Source organism: Rhipicephalus sanguineus, chromosome 8 (genome assembly GCF_013339695.2).
Source record: "Rhipicephalus sanguineus isolate Rsan-2018 chromosome 8, BIME_Rsan_1.4, whole genome shotgun sequence".
Classification (NCBI taxonomy): Eukaryota; Metazoa; Arthropoda; class Arachnida; order Ixodida; family Ixodidae; genus Rhipicephalus; species Rhipicephalus sanguineus.
Window position 1 is genome coordinate 15,912,701 of NC_051183.1, and position 19,976 is coordinate 15,932,676.

The 19,976-nt window shown below is 46.0% G+C and overlaps 1 long non-coding RNA gene across 1 annotated transcript; it reads left to right on the top strand.

The window, feature by feature from the left end:
* Positions 1 to 511: 511 nt before the first annotated feature.
* LOC119401448 (uncharacterized) lies at positions 512 to 16,923 on the top strand. The gene is made up of 5 exons (XR_005185441.2): positions 512 to 848; positions 4,722 to 4,925; positions 12,233 to 12,406; positions 14,228 to 14,398; positions 16,757 to 16,923. It is a non-coding gene; the product is annotated as an uncharacterized LOC119401448 (long non-coding RNA).
* The last annotated feature ends 3,053 nt before the right edge of the window (positions 16,924 to 19,976 follow it).

The following is a 19,976-nucleotide window of genomic DNA, read 5'->3' on the forward strand; positions in this document are numbered from 1 at the left end:
GGAAGCATTCAGTCAGTACCAACTATCCCATCTCAATGCATTCACAAGATAGCTTTTGCCTTCTAGTCGTCTTAGGTTGATGCACAACGGACTCTCTGATTTTTTGACGTCACAATAGCGGCTTGACGGTGCTGTCGGTCGACACTGCGAGCGACATTTACCAGTAGGAATGAATTTGCAGATGAGGAAGTCCCCAAAGGCCACGGAGAATGGCACGTTTCACTTTTGCCTCGTACATATGCCATCTGCAAACATATAACTAAAAAAGGTCACAAATACTAGTTCGCTGTCAGCAGTTTGGCTCCAGCGACAATCACCGTTCGACGATTTCTCGTCGCTTTGTGGTCATTGTAATGTGCAGAGTAGCTTATTTCGGCGTGCTAAAAATCAAGCTCCGTCAGCCGACTGCCACAGTAAATGGCAATAAGGCATGTTATAAACAACACGCACAAGCGTATCTGCGTATCGAAATCCTACATTCTGTGTTATTTTGCATACGCTTCAATACGAAGCTTTCTTTAGCAAGTAATCCATGATTTCAAAAGCACTTTTTCGCTCAGTGTTAGGGTCGGTATTTAGAAAACTATTTCTGAGTTAGAACTGCGCTGAACTCTGTCCGAAACATTCTAAATGAAAAGAAGTCATGTGTGTGACTGAGAATCCGTAGAGGAGCTCCTGAAGCAGGCCCTACTTCAAAGTTCCGACTGTTTAGCGCCTCCAATAAGTGACGACTATGTTCATTAGAAAGAGATTACAAGCAGAAATCAATTGCAAGTATTTCATGCATTTTTGCAAGTCCACATTGTCCGTTGGCCATCTTTTCATTGTGCTGTTGAGTGCATCTTCGGGTGAGTACTTTCGTGATGTATTTTCTTCGCACTCGTACGATAGATAAGAGGATGCAAACTAAAATTGGAGAAACGATTCCAAGAAGATCGAGCCTTTAATATTTCAACAGTGTGTCTGCAAAAAAAAAACCACAGGCGATAATATAAGCAGACCTGTATTCGTCACGTGTTTCTTTGCCCTGAAACGCACACACGTCTTAAGGAAGTTGTTATGGGGTTGTTCGGTACACGTTATTAGAAGAAAACAGGTAAGAACTTCATTTATTACACTTCTCAGATCCATCATGTTATTAAAAAGTCACAGTTTCGCCGCAACGGCGAAGCAATGAATGCGATAGCAACAAATTGGAATGTAACGCGAAAAACGGAAAGCAGCTCGAAATTGCCAGTGCGTCGCTCGAGCCCAAAGGACGCACGAAAAGAACGCGCACAGGACGAGCGCGAACTATCATGCGCACAGCTCGATACTTGAAGCGCACTGCTGAAACATAAAGCAGGACGCACGAAATGAACGAACAGGCACACAAAGGACGAGCGCGAAGTAAATGTCGCAGTTGTTACTTATTTCTGTTTGAACAGTGCGCTCCTTTCGCAAACGCGGCCGCTGGAGCGAGCGAAGTAAGCTTCGTTGCGCTCTTCGCGCCATCTCGCTTGCAATGAAGAAACGCTTATAAGCGCCTGACGTCTCTGAGTCCGGCCAGCGGTAAAGGGCGTGTATATAACGCTGCCGTTAACTTCCCAGAGGATCGACGTTTCGTGGCGTAGTGGCTAGCGCCACGGGCTGCGGAGCGCGAGGTCCCTGGTTCGATTCCGCGCCTCGGAAGCATTTTTATGAATTATTTTTCTTTGGGGCTTTTATATACATACACATACTTATACATATACGGTGAATGACGGCGGCGGCGACGGTGACGGACAAAAACCAGCCGAGACTGTCCATATAATTGCTATCGCAATAAAAACAAGAATGCTGAACTTTTCGTTTTCAAGATGTCACTCAGAGTTTTTATGGGCCCTCTGGAGGAAATTTTAGCTCGTTCTCTCACAGTATAATCTTAAGCATTCAAATTGTACAACCTTTCTACAAGCATGAAATGCTCTGAATGAATGTTGTACCGTAATATTGGTTGTGTTAACCCGCAATGTCATGAACCTTGGTGAACTCCCGCAGCATCAATTTTCATCTGCACATTTATTAATACAGATCTGATATGCGGACATTTGGGTTTCTTACGTTTACATACAGCAGCAATACAGCTATGCAGCAGCTGACACACATACAGCAATGTGGCGGCGCCCACGAAAAAAAGTTCCTATGCTTGTCCTGCTAGGACGAGTCGAGAGATTTGCGCACTTTTTCCAACAAACAGTGCCGAAAATATATGACGTCAACCACTTGCGACACTTTCGCGCCGACGTTATTAACATCATTGACTCTCAACGGATCAAACTTCTTTAGGACGTCTCACAGACTCATTTCCTACCTAGACTACACCACTTGATGCGAAATTCAGCTCACCAGAACGAAAAAAAAAAAAACCGCCATACAAACACGGAGCTTCGCACATGCCAGCGGGTTCCCAGACCAGAGACGGCGCCGCCCGCTGGGCAATGTGGCGGCGCCCACGAAAAAAACGTCCTATAGACCTTTTTTTATAGACCATATCCGATTCTCATTTGTCTGCGCGGAACACTGGACATTCTGTATATATTACGGTACTTGACGATTTAAAACCTGTAACGTAACACAAATGATGGAACTTGAAGAGTCCGCAATCCCAAACACTCCGCGTTTGGTGATGCACGTCGCATACTTATTCAAACAGTAGTTTCCTTTCTTCCGTAGTTGTCAGAACAGCCTAAAACGGCGCGGTGGTTTCCCGTTGACCTTTCGCTAGCTGACATCGCAATAAAAGAGAAGAAAATTGGCAACTCGATCTAAAACACGACAAAAGTTTCGACAACGCCACTTATCCAAGCACCAGCATGCACACTCCGCGCCTTCGCGCACATGCCAGAAAGGGGGAATGCGTTGGTTGCCAGTCCGGTCCTCCTCACCCGATGCAAAGGTCTATAGCCGCGGCGCTTTTAACGGAATCACCTCGTCTTATGAAATATGTGACGAAGTGTTGTTCAAATATACCGCCTTTTTATGCTGTCTCTAAGCAGGTCATACAGCCGAAGCTGTAGAGTTTTGCTGAACGAAACTCATCAAAAAAAACCTAAACTCCTAAGCATTTCCTGAAGAAAACAGGAATGTTCCAGGAAGAAAACAGTAAATGCAAACGCATTTGTTGTTTTGTCGTAGGCATACACATAGCAAACACTCCAGGCACTGTCCGAAATTGGAGAGTAGCGTTTGCTTCCTTCCTGCAAGGCTCACTCAATAGAACAATGAGAAGGTTATCTTTCGCTGTTGCTGCAGAAGCTAATTTTGCGAAAATGTACCGCCAGCAATCGCAAAGGGTTAAGCTTTTATGAAGGAACACGCCACAATACATAGTTACCTGCATCGCGACAATCATGTATTGCCAACCCAAGAAATAAATGAGAGAAAAAAAACGCCAGACATGCACTGTAAACAAACAAGGCGCATGTTTTGAGGTACGTACATGCATGCTGAAAATGTCGTTCGTTCAAGAGATTGCTATTTCTAACCATTCAATTTCAATTTATTTTAAATTACTATTTGCATCCGTAAAACGCACAAAGCTTCATAAAATGGTGAAATCCTTAGCCAAAGGCTAATCACAGGCCCAATGAGAGGGTAACAATTAAAAATTACTGGCACTAGCGTTATAACTTATAAGATATGGTCAGAACATAATATCATGGAAAAAGTAAATAAATAATATTCATCTACACATTACACTCACTTCTACACAATCTGGTGGAACATACAGAGAAATGCAACAAAAAATGACATACTGCATTTTAGATAATTCGTAAGTGTTTCACAAACTGAGCCGAAGCATTTAGAATAATAAAGTATTAAATTTCTTTCGGACTTTTAATAAAGTTCATTCATTCATTCATTCATTCATTCATTCATTCATTCATTCATTCATTCATTCATTTCTATAAGCACTTCAAAACACCATCAGGGAACTTATGAGCCAGCGCGCAACACAAGTTAAAGAATGTAATACGAAAAAGGGCTATAAGAGTATAGGAATCGTGAGCAATAAAATCAGAGAGCTCTACTTAGCACAAGAAAGTATTTCTTAAGCATGGAAGAAGAATCATTGGCCTTCGTTGCTACCGGCAGGTCATTATGAGCTTTAGGCCTAGTAAATTGAGTAAACGCAGGTCGCTAACATTCTTAATAGGAGAAAGATAAAAGTTTTCATACGTTTGCTTCTGGCCGCACCAGAGTATGAGTAAAGGGCAGACAAATGAAAAAGTTCGTTATTTTGATGTTTCAAACAACAGTGCATAATGTTACGTTACTTATCGTCTTATAAGACCAAATACACATTCCACTAAACAAAGCTAGACCAGGTTAATCTTATCTTCAGTAACTCGTAGTTTGTGGACTGGTTGAAGATAACTTCTGGGAGTTTCGAAATTGTGGGAAATTCCTTCCGGAACTCGGTCTTTTCTCCAATTTGTCAATGCCCTTCCATCGAGTTCCACGTGTCTCATGCGGAGGATGGCTTGTGCCTCGTTGAGTTCAGCGATCGCCTTAAATTTCTTCTTGGTTTTCAATGTTTTCTCCTCCTCGCAATCACGTTTGTGCCAATTCTTTGAATTGATTTTTCTTTCTCGGTCTCCGTCTTCTGTTCGTTATTACTAAAGTAATTATACCTGCCGTCACTTAGAACGCTTGGAATGATCACAGGTGTATTTATCTATAATCAGCCAATTTTACAGCTTTGTTTTCAGTGGGTACGACTGGCTTTGGCGGATGTAAGCCCTATATAGGGTTTCGAAATCCCAACGCCGGCGATGGCACTTCAAGGTATTGTTATAACGAGACTGCTAAAGTATGTGTAAAGGAAGCGAAGAGAAATGATGGCCGCAATTACAGGACATGCTTTCCATGGCCAGAAATGTGTGTTTGGCACTGCGTATCACGTGAGTATTGACACACGTACTCGTTTTAACTTTTCAAGGCTACTGGATTTCATCGTCTGTAAAACTCTCACGCGGATTGCCTCTCGGCGCATGTCGCGCCTAAATTTGCGAGTACGTTCTCAAGTGGTTTCGGAGACTTCTGCTCAGACATCATGCTCGGCGCATAGTTTAGTACATTCTGGAACTTACGCGAGCGTCAGTGATAACGCTGGAATGCACGATGACGCCCGAATGGGGTACCCAAGCTCAAGTTTGGGCTGGACGCTTGGCGTAGGCCCCTGCTCGTTAAGGACTCGCGCTAAGGCGAGCCGGCGAGTCCTTGACGAGCACGCTTCAAGTCAACTACAGCTAAACTAATATCGACTCATGACCAGACATTGGTGTTTGGGTCTACTGCCGTTAAATTCGCCATGGTTTTACTACGAAACTTACTCCTGGAACTTTTATTCGGCGTTCGTGGCATCTTCGCAGATAGATTAAAGCGAGCTGCAGCGTACCTCTCATATATGTAGCGTTGCTTATCTGCCTCGCACGTACGCTGGTTCCTTAAAGTGCACATTGCTTGTGTGCTTCAGTTCTAACAAGAAGAAATGACGCCTAGTCACGACAAAATGGACACTGTACCCAACACGTTCACCAACGATGAAACACAACTCACAAGCCTGCGCACAGCAAAATTTAAATTCTCCCCACAATGATTCAAAGAACGTATGCAAGAGTGGAAGACCAAAACACGTGACGGGGCGTGCCGTTACAGATGAACTTTACGAGCGCGCCTTTCACGAGCGCTGCACTGAGTAGTTATGGCTTGCCCCGCTCTTCGGAGGGCGCTAAGAAAAACGTTTTGTAGCGTTAGCTACACTTGCCTAGCGGGAGCCGATTTTGCGTGGAGCGTCATGAGCCGTGCTGCGCATGCGCGAGGATCAGTGATGTCACACAGCTGGGTCACCGGAGCTGGCATCTCACGCGCTCTCCGACACCGCCGCACGCTGCATGCTCGCCGCTGCTGGTCTGTGCCGCATTCGAGAGGAGTGACGTCGTAGCCATACACCCCAGTGGCGCCGGTTCGCTCGCAGCTTTTCGCCTTCGCTGTGCAGTCGCCGCCTGACGCTGCGCTGGGGCGGCTTGATAGCGCCTCTGACTGGCGTTTGCAGGTGGGTAACGCCATGGAGAAGGAGAGCGCAAATGCTGCTCGACGGTGCAGAAGAGCCGAGAAGCTTATCTTATCGGATCCCGAAGCAGTTGCCTGGCAGTTAGCGGTTCAGCGTACGAAGAATGAACAGAAGAAGGCTAATAATCCTAGACAATCTGGAAAGCTAAGAATAATCAGCTGAACCTTTGCTAACGCTACGTATATCCTGGCATATAGCCGAGCTAAGCCACTGCAAATTTTTTTTCGTAATAACTAAACACTGGCATATATTCTTGGCACATTGCACCTACGTAATATTGTTGGGGAAATAAATATGTGATTTGTAAAACATAAAGATTGCTTCGCTCTTGAATAAAACTTGGCTTTTCGCTATTAGTATTTGTTCCTTCCACACCTAGTCGCACTTCAATCGCAGCAGCGATAACTTCCCTTGCTGATGTCGCTGGCCATAGGTTCTGAACCGCTTTTCGCCCGAAGCTTCGCGACCTATTTGAATCGACCTTGCATTTCGTTGCTGAGGATAGACGCTGCTGGCGAAGGCGGTTTGTCACCGGACTTTGCAGTGGCGGCGGCACGGGCATGTGTGCACACGCGCTACTCATTCTACCCAGAGCACTGCGGCTTCACGGCCCTAGAAGCCCTAGAAGCGGCCCCGCAGTAGCGGAAGCGGGGATGAATAATTAAGTGCTTGGTACTTCATTAGATGCGTATGATTACAACAAATTAATTGGTTTCCGTGAATTCCACTTCCGAAAAGCAAACGTTCTGCAACTTCACGTAAGCACCAAAGTGACTTGACAACTGTAATTTTAAAAGCGATGCTGTTTAAGCTCGAGGTGAGGCCGTGCAGAGCGAACAAAAAAAAAAAACTACCATCATGATCGGCCTCCACCTTCTAGCACGTTTCTCGACCGGCGTTCTCTCTCTCTCTTCGTCCTCTTCATCTTCTTAAGACCTTGCTAATTAATGACGAAAAATAGCATAGTGCCTGCTTCCCTACTTCTCAAAAATTACAATGATTTATAGCGTAGTGGGTTCCTCGCAAGTGCACTTGTATTGGTTGCCAAGGAAGCCCATAAGCGCATGATCTATTTCCTCGGGGTCTCAGTAAAGTTCTTCGCCCCCCCCCCTCTCCCACGTCAACTTATGTTATACAGCATGGCGAGAGAGGGAAATAGCGACCGGGCGTCACCCAATGCAAATTACATAACTGGTGGGCCGTTTAAAGCTTCCAACCCATTACAAAGGGCTGGGTCATAATTCTTCATCGTCATCAGTCGTCGCTTCAACAAAGTGCACATATGCCTTACAGACGTGTAGCTGGTGCCTGGCTTCTCCGCAGAATGGCGAATATTGGCTTAGTAGGTGCTTCCCAACTTCACAAAAATTGTGATTTATGGCGTAGTGGGTACCTTGCTAGTGTACTTGTATTAGTAGCCCCAAGAGAGTATGAACCATGCACAAAGGACAACAGCAACAACAAGAGCTTACAACGGGCTCTAGAAACGCCGCTCTTCCAGCTTTCGCTGTGACTGTGCTGCAGTTTCAGCGCAGGACTGGCATTTTTTTTCTTTTTCTGTCGTAGCTAAAGGTCGCGCACGTCTTCGTTTGAAGTTATTTGCATTTATGTGAAAATTTATTGTGCCTATATATATGTTTACAAAATTGGAGGCCTAAAACGTTGTTTTGCCTGCCTATTTATGGCGCCTAAAGCGAGCATTTTTAATGCCTAAAAATCCGGCCTCTAGTAATTAGTGTAGGCGACGTTTAATCTGAGGCGGTGCAAGCATGTCTCCTCTGTTAAGGCTTCGCGGCATATCGAAGTCGCACGATGGATCAATTTTGTACAGGCTCATACTGGAGACTAGCATCTGTCCAGAGGGATCGCTGGAAGCGCCAAGCGTGTGCCGATACGAGTGTCGCCGCGTCTTTTCTCATGAAAGGTATCTCGACCACTTCTCTCGAGGCGTCGTGTCCAGCTTTGGCAAGGTCATCAGCCTGGACGTTGCCTTGCATTCCGCAGTGGGCACGTACCCATGCACGGTAGAACAATACGGTGATTCAGTTCGCAGGTTTTGTTGTATAAGCATTTGATGTCCATTACGAGTCATTCCTGCGTGCTTACGGACTTCAGAGACTGCAGCGCCGATCTTGAGTCGGTGAAGATGACCCTATAGAAAGGGCCGCAGCAGCATTGACAATGTGATTAGTCTTATCAACTATGTAAAAGTCAACAAAGCTAGAGGCAGCATCACTATTGGCGTATTCCTCGACATCAAGGGAGCGCTCGATAACGTGACTCGAGAATCTATCCAATACGCCCTGAAGTCTGTTGGAGTTGGTGGTCGTATGTACCTCTGAATTTCGGACTACCTCACTGATCGGTCAGTCTACATGTCCGCGAAAGATGACACAACACCGCACACAATGCATCGAAAACGAAACATGCTTAGTTTACCGCAGCAGCTGCAGTGTTTCTCGCCAACAACGCGATTGTGGTGCGATTATGGCGACCACGCTTTTCTGAAGGCCAGCAGCCGTTTCTGAAGGCCCGCAGCACTACGGCGTCCGTCATAATCATATCGTGGTCTTGGGACTTATAACCCCAAATATTATAATTACGCCAGTGCTTAAGACTTCTTCGTGAAGATACCCTATTCGCCGCGAGATCGGGCTATAGGTGGCAGCACCGTCGCCGCGTTTGTGTGGATAGGCGGTCGGCGGCGGGTATACAAATGTACGCAGCGGCGCTTCTCCGTATGCGGTTTGAGTCAACTGTTGGCGAGTAAAGCGCTGTTGACTGCAGCCTAATGGTGATGTATGTGCCCTCCATTGCCACATCAATGCACGCAACCGTCCTAACGTACCTATTAATTGTGAGAGAAGTGCAACCTGCCAGTCAATGGGGTACTGGCCTTCAGTCACATTCGTGTTTGGCCTCTGCTTGATGTTTTTTCTTGGTTTATTTGCACGTGTTTAAATTGTGTTTTGCCTATACCACAATATAAAATGTGTTGCGCGACAGAGCCACTGAAGTATTTACTTCTTGCTCTAACGGCTACAAAGAAAGAGAACCTGTATTTCTGCGTAATTAGATGAAGTAGAACTTTGTGCACTCTGCTTTTCTGTTTGCATCAATACGCGTATTGCTGTAGAAATGCGTGGCTTCAGGTCTTTTTTACCGCTTACCATCCTCTGCAGAGGCTAGTTCATGCTTTGGGGTATCACAAGGATTTCCAAATCGCCAACACATCACGAGATGGTGTCACTAAAATTCCGCATTCACACCTCAGCATTTAGTACCTTTTTTCGTTTAGGACGACGCCGAATGAACTATGTGACGTGCCTGAACGAGAAAGCGGTACCCACATTGAAATGATTTTGGCAAATGGACGGTACGATGGTTAGACCTAGCGCCATACCGACACGGGCGTGTACTCACTTATTAGAGTGCATACAAGTCTAGTAAAGCGAAATGCTTATGTATATCGTGTAGGCATACGTACAAGCATTTGATGCTGTGCTAGTACAACGGAATAAGCTGTAATCCGAGGACGCGCATGACGTACGCACACATGCGAACACGGTGTGGGTAGCAGACGACGCAAGGAGCCATCCACACCGCGGGGTTTCGTCCGCTCGCCGCTAGGTGCCGACTCTGCTCGATCTCGCCGCCAATACAGATGCCAAGTCGGGCGGGGAATCACGTTAACAGATGTTTGCGTGACAGGGTAAGAAAATAACACCAGGCGTCACCTAATGTGAACTGCGTAACGACTGGGTGGTCTCAAGCTTCCCACCCTTAACAAAGAGCTCAGTCATAATTACTCGTCGTCACCAGCACAACATCAACAAAGTGTGCCGCTACGTAGGTGCGTATATAGCCTTTCCGACACGTAGTGGTTTCATCGTTCAACTGTACTTACAACAGTCACCCTGAGAGAGTTTACTTCGGGCTCTAAAAGCACCGCTCTTCTTGCTTACGCTGTGACGGTACTGCGTGTAGCGCGCAAGCCTGGAGCTTTTCTTTTCTTCTTATTGCGATAGCAATTATATGGACAATCTCGACGGGTTTTTGCCGTCGCCATCGCCGTTGCCGTCATGTCCCTCCCGTATGAAGTCCAAATTTATAAGATCCCCCCTCGCATCGTATGATCTACCGCGGGTAAAAAGCGCGTGAGCGGGGGCTACGAACGCGGCCGAAGCAGAGACCAAACGAGCCGGCCCATTTCCGTCGCTCGGAGGGTGCATACGATAACATCGCCCTGTTCTGAAGGCCCACTGTCGAAGCAGACAGGAAACGCCCCGCCCGTCTTTAACGACCACGAAAAGACGCAAGGAAGGGAGGGGGGGTGTCGCGCGAGCAGCCGCTTTGTACTTTGAATCTAAGGGCGCGGTCGCGATCGCTGGCGCGCGCGCTATCTCGACAGCCATCCCAGCGAACGGCTCGTATACCCTTCTACGTGCTGCGCTCTCAACGTGATGTGACTATGCGTACAGCATCTCTCCCTGGAGCTGCCGTATTCTCTTACTCCAGTGTTTTGTAGTTACGCAAGATCGGATACAAAACAGTTAGCTGCCAGCCTCACTTGGTATAACACTACGATTTGTTGCTATCGCATTCATTGCCTCGCCCTTTCGGTGAAACTGTGACATTTTTTAACGGAGTTTAAGGACACGGCAGCACAACAAGAAAATGTCACGCCATACCAATTTTAGCATATATCCATTTAATGAAACGGCCGCGAGCGCACCGAATCTGTGCCATGTAAATATTCCGTGCATGACATGCATGTCATGAGCTTCACATTAGGACCTGCCAGTTTGTTCGTCGTACACTCTTGTCACGTCACACCAATTTCAGTGTGTATGAATTCAACAAGCGCGCCGCGGTGGAGCCGTAGTTATGGTGCTCGGCTACTGGCCCGAAGGTTGCGGATTCGATCCCGGCCGTGGCGGTCGCATTTCGGTGGAGGTGACATGGCAGAGGCCCGTGTACTGTGCGATGTCAGTGCACGTTAAAATAGATAGATAAATAGATAGATAGATAGATAGATAGATAGATAGATAGATAGATAGATAGATAGATAGATAGATAGATAGATAGATAGATAGATAGATAGATAGATAGATAGATAGATAGATAGATAGATAGATAGATAGATAGATAGATAGATAGATAGATAGATAGATAGATAGATAGATAGATAGATAGATACGCTCAAAGTGGCAGAAGTTCACTAAGAAATGCTTCGCATTTAAAATGTTAGTGGCGTTTCACTTCGTGAACGCGGGTGACGCGCAAGCGAATCGGTGCTATCCCTTGGGCATTGTCCATAGAACATCTACCCAGGATGGCTTTGATACGCTTCACGACAGTTTGACAAATGGGGCATTTAATCTTGCTCGTAAAAGGGGCTGACCCTCCACCCATTGAACCCAGCAACAGGATACAGAGAGAATAAACTTTATTGCAGAATTAGAGTAGGTGGCTAATCCTGCGTGGAGCCCTTTTGTAGAGCCCCACTGGCCACGGCGGCTCGTCGGGCCTGGTCTAGGGTCACCAGTTGGCTCCCCAGTGCCAGCTCGGAAAGCCGTGTCTCCCAAGACCACTTTGTGAGTGTTTATAGTGAGCGCACTAACCTAGATACTGCATTGGCTGGCCGCTCGGTACTTTGGTAAGTCATGTGTGTAAGTGTGGCTGTGTGGTCACTACACCAGGGGCATACCCCTGTTATGTATTCCTGTGGAAAAATTGCGTGTAGTTTTGATATGTGGGGGTATGTGTTCGTTTGGAGGCAGCGCCAATCCCGGGCTTGTTGTCTGCTCAAGTTGGGATGTGGTGCCCCTACGCACCAGATCAAGTGCCAGCAATAGGAAATAAAATCTTCGGAGTCATCGAGTGAGATTTCTTCGTGTTTGCTTGTGCACCCAGATAACACACATATATGTTTCTCTCTCTCTCACACACACACACACACACACACACACACACACACACACACACACACACACACACACACACACACACACACACACACACACACACACACACACACACACACACACACACACACACATATATATATATATGTTTCTCACACATATATATAATTTCCATTTTTTATTACAATATATGTTTTCCTCCCTTCAGCTCACGTCTGCCATCTTAAAAAAGAAAACGGGGGTCAAGGTTGCCAAGGCGAAAAGCAGCTAATGTATTATTTTGACGGAGGCAAGCAAAGCTGTGAGCTGTTTCTTTACGAAGGATGTGGCGGAAATGAAAACAGATTTCAAACTATGCATGAATGCGAAGTTACGTGTAGAGGTATGTATGACTCATTGCGCATCATAGCCTAAGTTTAACGCAAAATAGTAAAAAAAACAACCTCTACATCCGCTGATGCTAAATTTGTTTTCCAAGCCCAACGTGAGCCTTTTTAACAGGGAAACTGTTTAAGCTTGCCGTAATTTGTCTGTCGGAAACAGAAGTGACTATCATCATGAACCGGCGCGCGCTCTCTACATCACCTTATTCACCTTCGTTCTATTATGCTTCGCCCCCAGAACACACGCGCCGATTTCTCCGGCTTGGCCTGTAATAACCCTGGTGGGTGAGTACAAAGAGAGAGAGATAGGTAGAAAGAAATAGGTATGAAGGAAGAGAAAAATTCTTAGCGAAAAACAATTCTTCATGAGGCGGGAGTCGAACACGCGTATCCTTGATCCGAAGGCAAGCGTCCTGACCGACCGACCGACCGATCAGTCAGTCAGTCGGTCGGTCGGTCGGTCGGTCGGTCGGTCGGTCGGTCTGACCGACTGACTAAAGGGGTGACAGCACATGCAAGACTCACAGGGCCCCTTATGCATTCGTCTAAGACGACTCGATGGCGAAAGCCCTCTTCTTTTTTTGTCAGTCGATGTATTGATGCTCCCCCGCCCCCTCTGAAAGCTTTCTGCCCCTAACATGGTTTCGCACTGCCTCCGCGATCGGCCCACCTTTGACCAAGCGAAGGTGTGATGTGATGACTCCATTGTGCGGCGTCCCGGTGACGTCACAAAATTCGGTAATGTGTGACGTCATGATGACGCCATGTGCTTACGTCATCACGTGATGAGCATTTCTTGCATCAGTCTGGTTGGCGCCGACGCCGCGGGACACCGACAGTCAATTTTCGCGTTGTGTGGGGCATCTAAGGCTTTCGCTTTCGTAATAAAGAAACAGCTGAACGCTCGAGGCAGTCTTCATAAACGAACATTCTTGCATCACATACGCGCCTGTAACAAGACGCCTTAAACTGTCCATACATCATGGAGGAAGGAAAAATAAGGAGAGGCCCTGACGTCACATTCGTGAAGCCTCCACATCGCAACCCGCATCGCCTCCTAGCGAAGGAGCCTCGAAACGTTTCGCGATTTCCGCCGTGTTGTTTGCAAGCGCATGCGCGATTCGAGCCTTTTTTTTTTCGCGGTGCCAGCGGCGCCGCGGCGCAGTTGATTCACGCATGCTGCTCCTTGTGTGTGCTCTTTAGGAAAGCTACGCAATGCCCAGCTGTTGCGTATACCCAGAAGCAAATCGCGTGCACTGCGGACAGTACCGGGTGTCACTTTTCATGTGTACGTACACGTTCGCTTCATTGCTGATCACTAATGCATGGTATTTGCATGCGAATCTCTCGGATGTGCGCTCTGTTGCCTCTTACTCGTTGTGTCAACTCGGAACACACGTGAACGTTTGTTTTTGGCGTCTGACGCGCCGTACATAACATGCGCCGAAGGCATCGTACGTTTTTAGAGGCTGTGTCGTTCAACGAAAGGGCAATAAAATTATGTTGTTGTTATCGGACTACGTGATGTATGTATTGTGCGGTGTACATTACTTGTGTTTCACCTGAGCGTTGTAAGCATGCTTTTGACTACTGTCCCCTCAATCACATGGTGGCGTTTACAGGTAAAACCACAAAATTTAATTATGCTTAGCATTTAGCAAATGCAAATTTCCCTATATTCTGAACACAGATTGATATCCATAAACATTGTTTAAAGTAGTGACTTAGGAAACAAAAACATGTATTTTATTTATTTGCTTACAACTACTGAATTATTTCTTGTCTTTGCTGAAGGTGCTGTTCTCACTTTTTCTCTCTAGGCTCACCATGCATCACTACTCTCACTTTTGATCCGGAGTATTGCGCCGAGTCCTTGACCATGGATTTCTTTTATTATAGTACGGTCAAAGGTACTTGCATAAAGCACGGAAAATGCAACCGAGATGGCAGTAACTATAAAACAATGAAAGACTGCAAACGGAGATGCATACGTGAGATTTTTCTTTCAGTCACATAGGAAAACAAGCACAGCAAATTGGATTTCTTTGCCTAATATGCTTTCGTCGTAATATGCGCCTTCGCAAGTCGGGGCCCTTTCACTAACAATCTAAAGAAATAAGTTTAGAAAGACCTAGAATCCCAAATGGTTGGTATGCTTCGCGCACCAATTTCTCCTTATTAATGCCTAATCATTAGAATCCTCTATATGGGCGAAAAGCGCAGGCAGAGTGTGTTTGAGTCGCCCGTCCTAGGGCGCCTCGATGCAGGCGTTCCTTCGTGAAGGAACGCTGGCATCGAGGCGCCCTAGCCCGTCCGCGGTAGCAGCGCCCCCAACGTAAAAACAAAGCAAATGAAGTAACGAATACAAAGTAACGCTTGGGAAAATTTGATTAGAAATTACAAATAAGAAAAAAAAGCAAGTTATAAAAATTCGCGGAAATCGAACACAAGGGTTTTACGGCGAAGCGTAATACTGTAATCATTACGTCATGGCTGCTATTCTTTTATTGGTTATGCCATGGCCGCATGCGTCGACAAGGTAAATAGACACAGCTGAAGAATTTCCTGCTTGCAAGATTGTACGTTGAGACGTTTTGCGCGTTTTTCTTTCTTCACGGACGCACGGGAGCCTCCACAGGTTCGACGCCGCACTTTTGTCTTGTGCTGCAATGACTCCACCAATCATTCGTCGGTGTTAGCGCGGCCGATAGATGGAAGGCCAAGTTGTATTTGTTTGTATGATTTGGTACAACCAAAGAGGAATCGGCAACAGTAGTACGTAGTACGGCCGCCGCAGCGTCGTTAGTGGTGTGTTTTTACAGGCTCCGGTGTCGTCATCATCTTGTCGTTCCTGTGGCGGCGTACCTACGGCCGGGTACATAGGTACTATCGTAGTCTTTTGGTCCGAGTAGTAGGTGGAGACAGACGTCACATCCGGCACCATGTGTCATACGTGATTAAATGCGAGGTCGATGCACGTACTTATCGACGTCGTGGTGACCTCAACTGGCGTCTTCAATTTGCTACTGATCTCAGCAAGCATGATGGCGAGGAACGATGGGCTACCAGGCGCGTCATGTTAAAAGTCAGCCGCCAGCTAGGGTTTACGCTCGCAAAGCGCAGGCGGGGTGTCCTTTCTTCACGCCGCCACCTTCTGCGCTGTTTCCACAGAAGTAAAAGCCAACAATGGCGAGCTCCCTTCGAGTCGGGACCTCCCCTTTTGCTGCGGGGTCCTCGTCGACAACCTTCAAGAAAATCCGTGTACATTCTCGAATTTTCGTGACCAGCAGCGATAACACTGGAATGTACGGCGACACATGCATAAAAGCCAACGCGTTTCGCCGACGATCAGGTTATGGACGACCGTGCTCACCGCTGTCATAGTAAGACTACTTGCTTGTACATTAAATGCTCTTTTTTGTTTTAGTGAGTTCACCCAATAAAGAGTTCCATCTTTACTAGTGCCACTATTTGGTTCTTTACCATCAAATCGACGTGACGATATACGTTCTCGTGCTTAATGAGAATTCCGCTTTCCCGCAAGTATAATGTCCCGTATATTATTATTATTATTATTATTATTATTATTATTATTATTATTATTATTATTATTATTATTATTATTATTATTATTATTATTATTATTATTTGTTGGGTGCACATGCAAGCGTCCACATCTCAGAATGACGCAAATATATGTCTTTTACGTAGATGATACAAAATTTTGCAGTACGAATGTACTTGAAAATGAATTTTGTTGTTCAACTGTCTGCGGAACCGAACTGTCCGCTAGGCCTATTGTTACATTATATTTATAGACTAACAATCGCTGCAATAAGCGCGACAAAAAATGTGACTTCCTGCTTACGCGATAATCTGTAAGTTGCTACTAAGTGTTACAGTTAGAATTACAGACAAATTAAACCTTTCGCCCTAAGCGGGGGCATTTACACATTCTCTAAACAGCGACGTGACGTGCGCAGCGAAAGTATAGTTAATGCTCTGATAGCTGCAAATAATGTTTACTAGCCCACTGCACGTTTAAGCGTGATGTTCGCGTCAGATTCAGTCCTTTCACTTTTAAACCTACCATAACAGTGTATATATGTAAGAATTCTCCACAGCCGAAGGACTTCCAATAGAAGTAGAGCAGCAGCAATATTTCGTGCCTTGACAGTGTCGGTTTAGTATAGGAAGTAAAACGTAGCATCGCCTTACAAGCTCTATTTGAGCTTAACAACGTGGTTTTCTGTTTCCTTTAAGCGACCAAATGCACGTTGCTAACTATTGCTTGGAGAAAGTCACATACTTTTTGCGTTCTCATTAATAACACTCTTGCGCTGTTTCAGTTAGAAGAAATGCAACTTCCAATTAAGGTTTCATTGATGGAGGAGCGTAAATAAAATGCTTAACTTCAAAAGGAACGCCTTACCGTCGACGCATTTTCACAACTACCGAAAGCGCTGCAGACTTCTCTCTCATACGTGAACAAATCGGACAATAAATAAGTTCGCTTTCGTAGGAGAACGTTGTCAACGCTTCGTTATTCTTTATTGTTGTTTGCCTAATAAATGTGGAATATCTTGTTACACCGGTACGTGACGTTAACACAAGGCAGGATAAAAAATTAAAAGCAAAAATTGTAAATTACGATTTGTGGCCTAGCATCACAAAAAGTCACAGTTTCGCCGCAACGGCGAAGCAATCAATGCGATAGCAATAAATTGGAATGTAACGCGAAGAACGGAATGCAGCTCGAAATTGCCAGCGCGTCGCTCGAGCCCAAAGGACGCACGAAAAGAACGCACACAGGACGAGCGCGAACTATCATGCGTCACAGCTCGACACTGGAAGCGCACTGCTCAAACATAAAGCAGGACGCACGAAACGAACGAACAGGTACACACAGAACGAGCGCGAACGAACTGTACCAGTCGTTACTTATTTCCGTTTGAACAGCGCGCCTCTTTCGCAAACGCGGCCGCTGCAGCGTCGAAGCGACCTTCGTACGCTCTGTCACTTCAGCGCAGACATCGCCGGGAGAGCACAAGACATACAACCCCCCGCTCCCCCGCCAGCCGCCCCCTTCTTTCCTCAAGATAAGCGCACGAAGGCGACCACGTTCGCAGGAACGGGGTCACGATCTTTAAAGCGCGCCACGCGCGGACATCGCGCCATCTATGTGGTAACTCGGAAAGGATACTGATGTAAGAGGTGTATATAAACAAGACGAGCGCGAACTAATTGTGACAGTTGTTACTTATTTCTGTTTGAACAGCGCGCTCCTTTCGCAAACGCGGCCGCTGCAGCGAGCGAAGCGAAGCACCCCACAGGCCGCCCCTTCTTTCCTTGAGATAAGCGCACGAAAGCGACGACGCCCTGTAGAGCGAACAGCAACGGCGTAGTACACTCTAACGGCGTTCGCAGGGGCGGGGCGACGATCTTTAAAGCGCGCGCGCACGTCGCGCCATCTATGTGGCCACTAAGAAAGCATCCTGAATTACATGGTGTATATAAATAGCTCGCCGTTAGCAGGCTGAAAGACTGTGCTGTCGTGGCCTAACGTCTAACACGGCGGGCTGCAAAGCGAGAGGTCGCCCGTTCGATTCCGCGCGTCGGGAAGAATTTCTGAATTATTTTTCTTTGTGGCTTTTCTATATATATATACACATATACATATACGGTGAATGACGGCGGCCACCGACGGCAAAAATCAGCCGAGACTGTCCTTATAATTGCTATCGCAATAAAAGAACTAGGAGGCTCACAGTAAATACACGGCTGGCAGTGTAGGCGATGTGGCAACAAAGAGCGTTAAGCGAAAAGTCAGACAGGCGGAAAGGATTTACTGGACGACAGCTATGGAGAAAAAACCGGCTCTGAGTCAGGCCCGCAGCCAGGAATTTCTTTCGGGGGCGGGGAGGGGGGGCACTTTCTGAAAGCCTTGACCACAGTGTTGCCGGAGTCCTAAGACCCTTTCCTCCGACAATGGATGATTGTCAAGTCTATCTAGCACTTTTGAAAGTTCTTTTCTTGGCAACACAGAAGCAAGGGCCGTCACAGAGAAGATGGGCGATTGTCTCGTCTCAGTTTCGGTTATAACATTTCGGGTACTACCTAGGAGTTTTGAGAGGGCGCAGTGCACTCATAAATAACGTTTTCACGCCCATTGAATTTCACAGTGTCCAGAGTAGCACCCTATATCGACGTTGTCGTAAGAGCGGCTTTCTTAAGAAGGGTTGGGCGAATCTTTACGCTTGCTGACTCAAACCCCCTCTCCTCCCCTTTCAGGAGGATAGGAAAGGTGCGCTTCTGTAAGGTCGGAATAGAGCGTGCTGGAACTAACCCAAAGATTGCATGGTCAACGTTGCTTCAGGCACCCCTTCGCGCACACTTGAAAGCATTTGATTCTTAGCCGTTCAGCTCAGCATTGAATTGTGAAAAATACTCCCTGACAATATTGTTGACACACGCTATAGTGCAGCATTTATATCACTGCTAGACATCTAAACATTTTAACATTGTCGTGCTAGATTAAATTCTACTTGTTCCCAGTCACCGCTATAACTGTTCGTTATTAACTATTTTTAATTAGTCGAAGCGAGTTATTGATCGCATTTATAAATAAAATCTACGCAAGTGATAGCGGCGGTGTGGTTGTTAGTCACATTATGCGGTCTCCTTCACACAATATGGTCTCCTTAGAGACCAAACCTGCGAATAGAATATTTCTTTTTCGTTTTTTTTTTTGTTAGACGATAGCTGTGTCATTCGATTGTTATATAGGGACTAATTTTGCATGAAGATCCAGCGGCGTTGTCTTTTTTTTTTGGGGGGGGGGGATAAAACGCAGTAATGGCGATGATGGTGCAGCGTACACGTATTTCTTTCATTGTTATAGGCAGACGTATAGAAGGAGTTAAAGGTAATCAACTAAACAAGTACAGTAAGCTAGCAAGGTTATGTATAGAAAAAAGCAAAAAGAGGAGTCCGGCTACCAGTATAGCGCTCACGCATGATGGTTTTCGTCCTGGCAACATGAGATTTTGCTACACTGCTTAAATGCAATCCGCATTAACTTCGAAGGCCATCGTGAGGTATTTTCCGCCAGACGTTTCTTACCAAGAGCACTTTTTTATGCGCATAAAGATGCTAAGTTAAATTTATCACTGTTTGATTACATGTGGATATCAAATCTAGAAAGGCCGGACGCAGACATATTTTCTTTTTCGAGCTGCCGCGTAACGAATGAATGAATAAACTTTATTAAAAGTCCGGCAGTTTAACGAACCGTTATTTTTTTGGTTAACCTGCTTGTCTCACTTACATACTGTCAGCCTCACCTCATCAAGCGTGGCCAGTTAGAGTGAGCGAGTCACACGAGAATATGCAAGTGTACTAGTCTAAATGAGTTCACCTACGAAAGCAATTGAGCAAGCGTCATACACTGCAACATAAATCATCTGCAAAGCAAAGCAGAAATCAGGCTTTCTTAGCTTCTGGCCACTAACAAGTGTCATACACCCTAGATAAAGTACTTTCACCCAGTAAAATGATGTGTAAAGAACA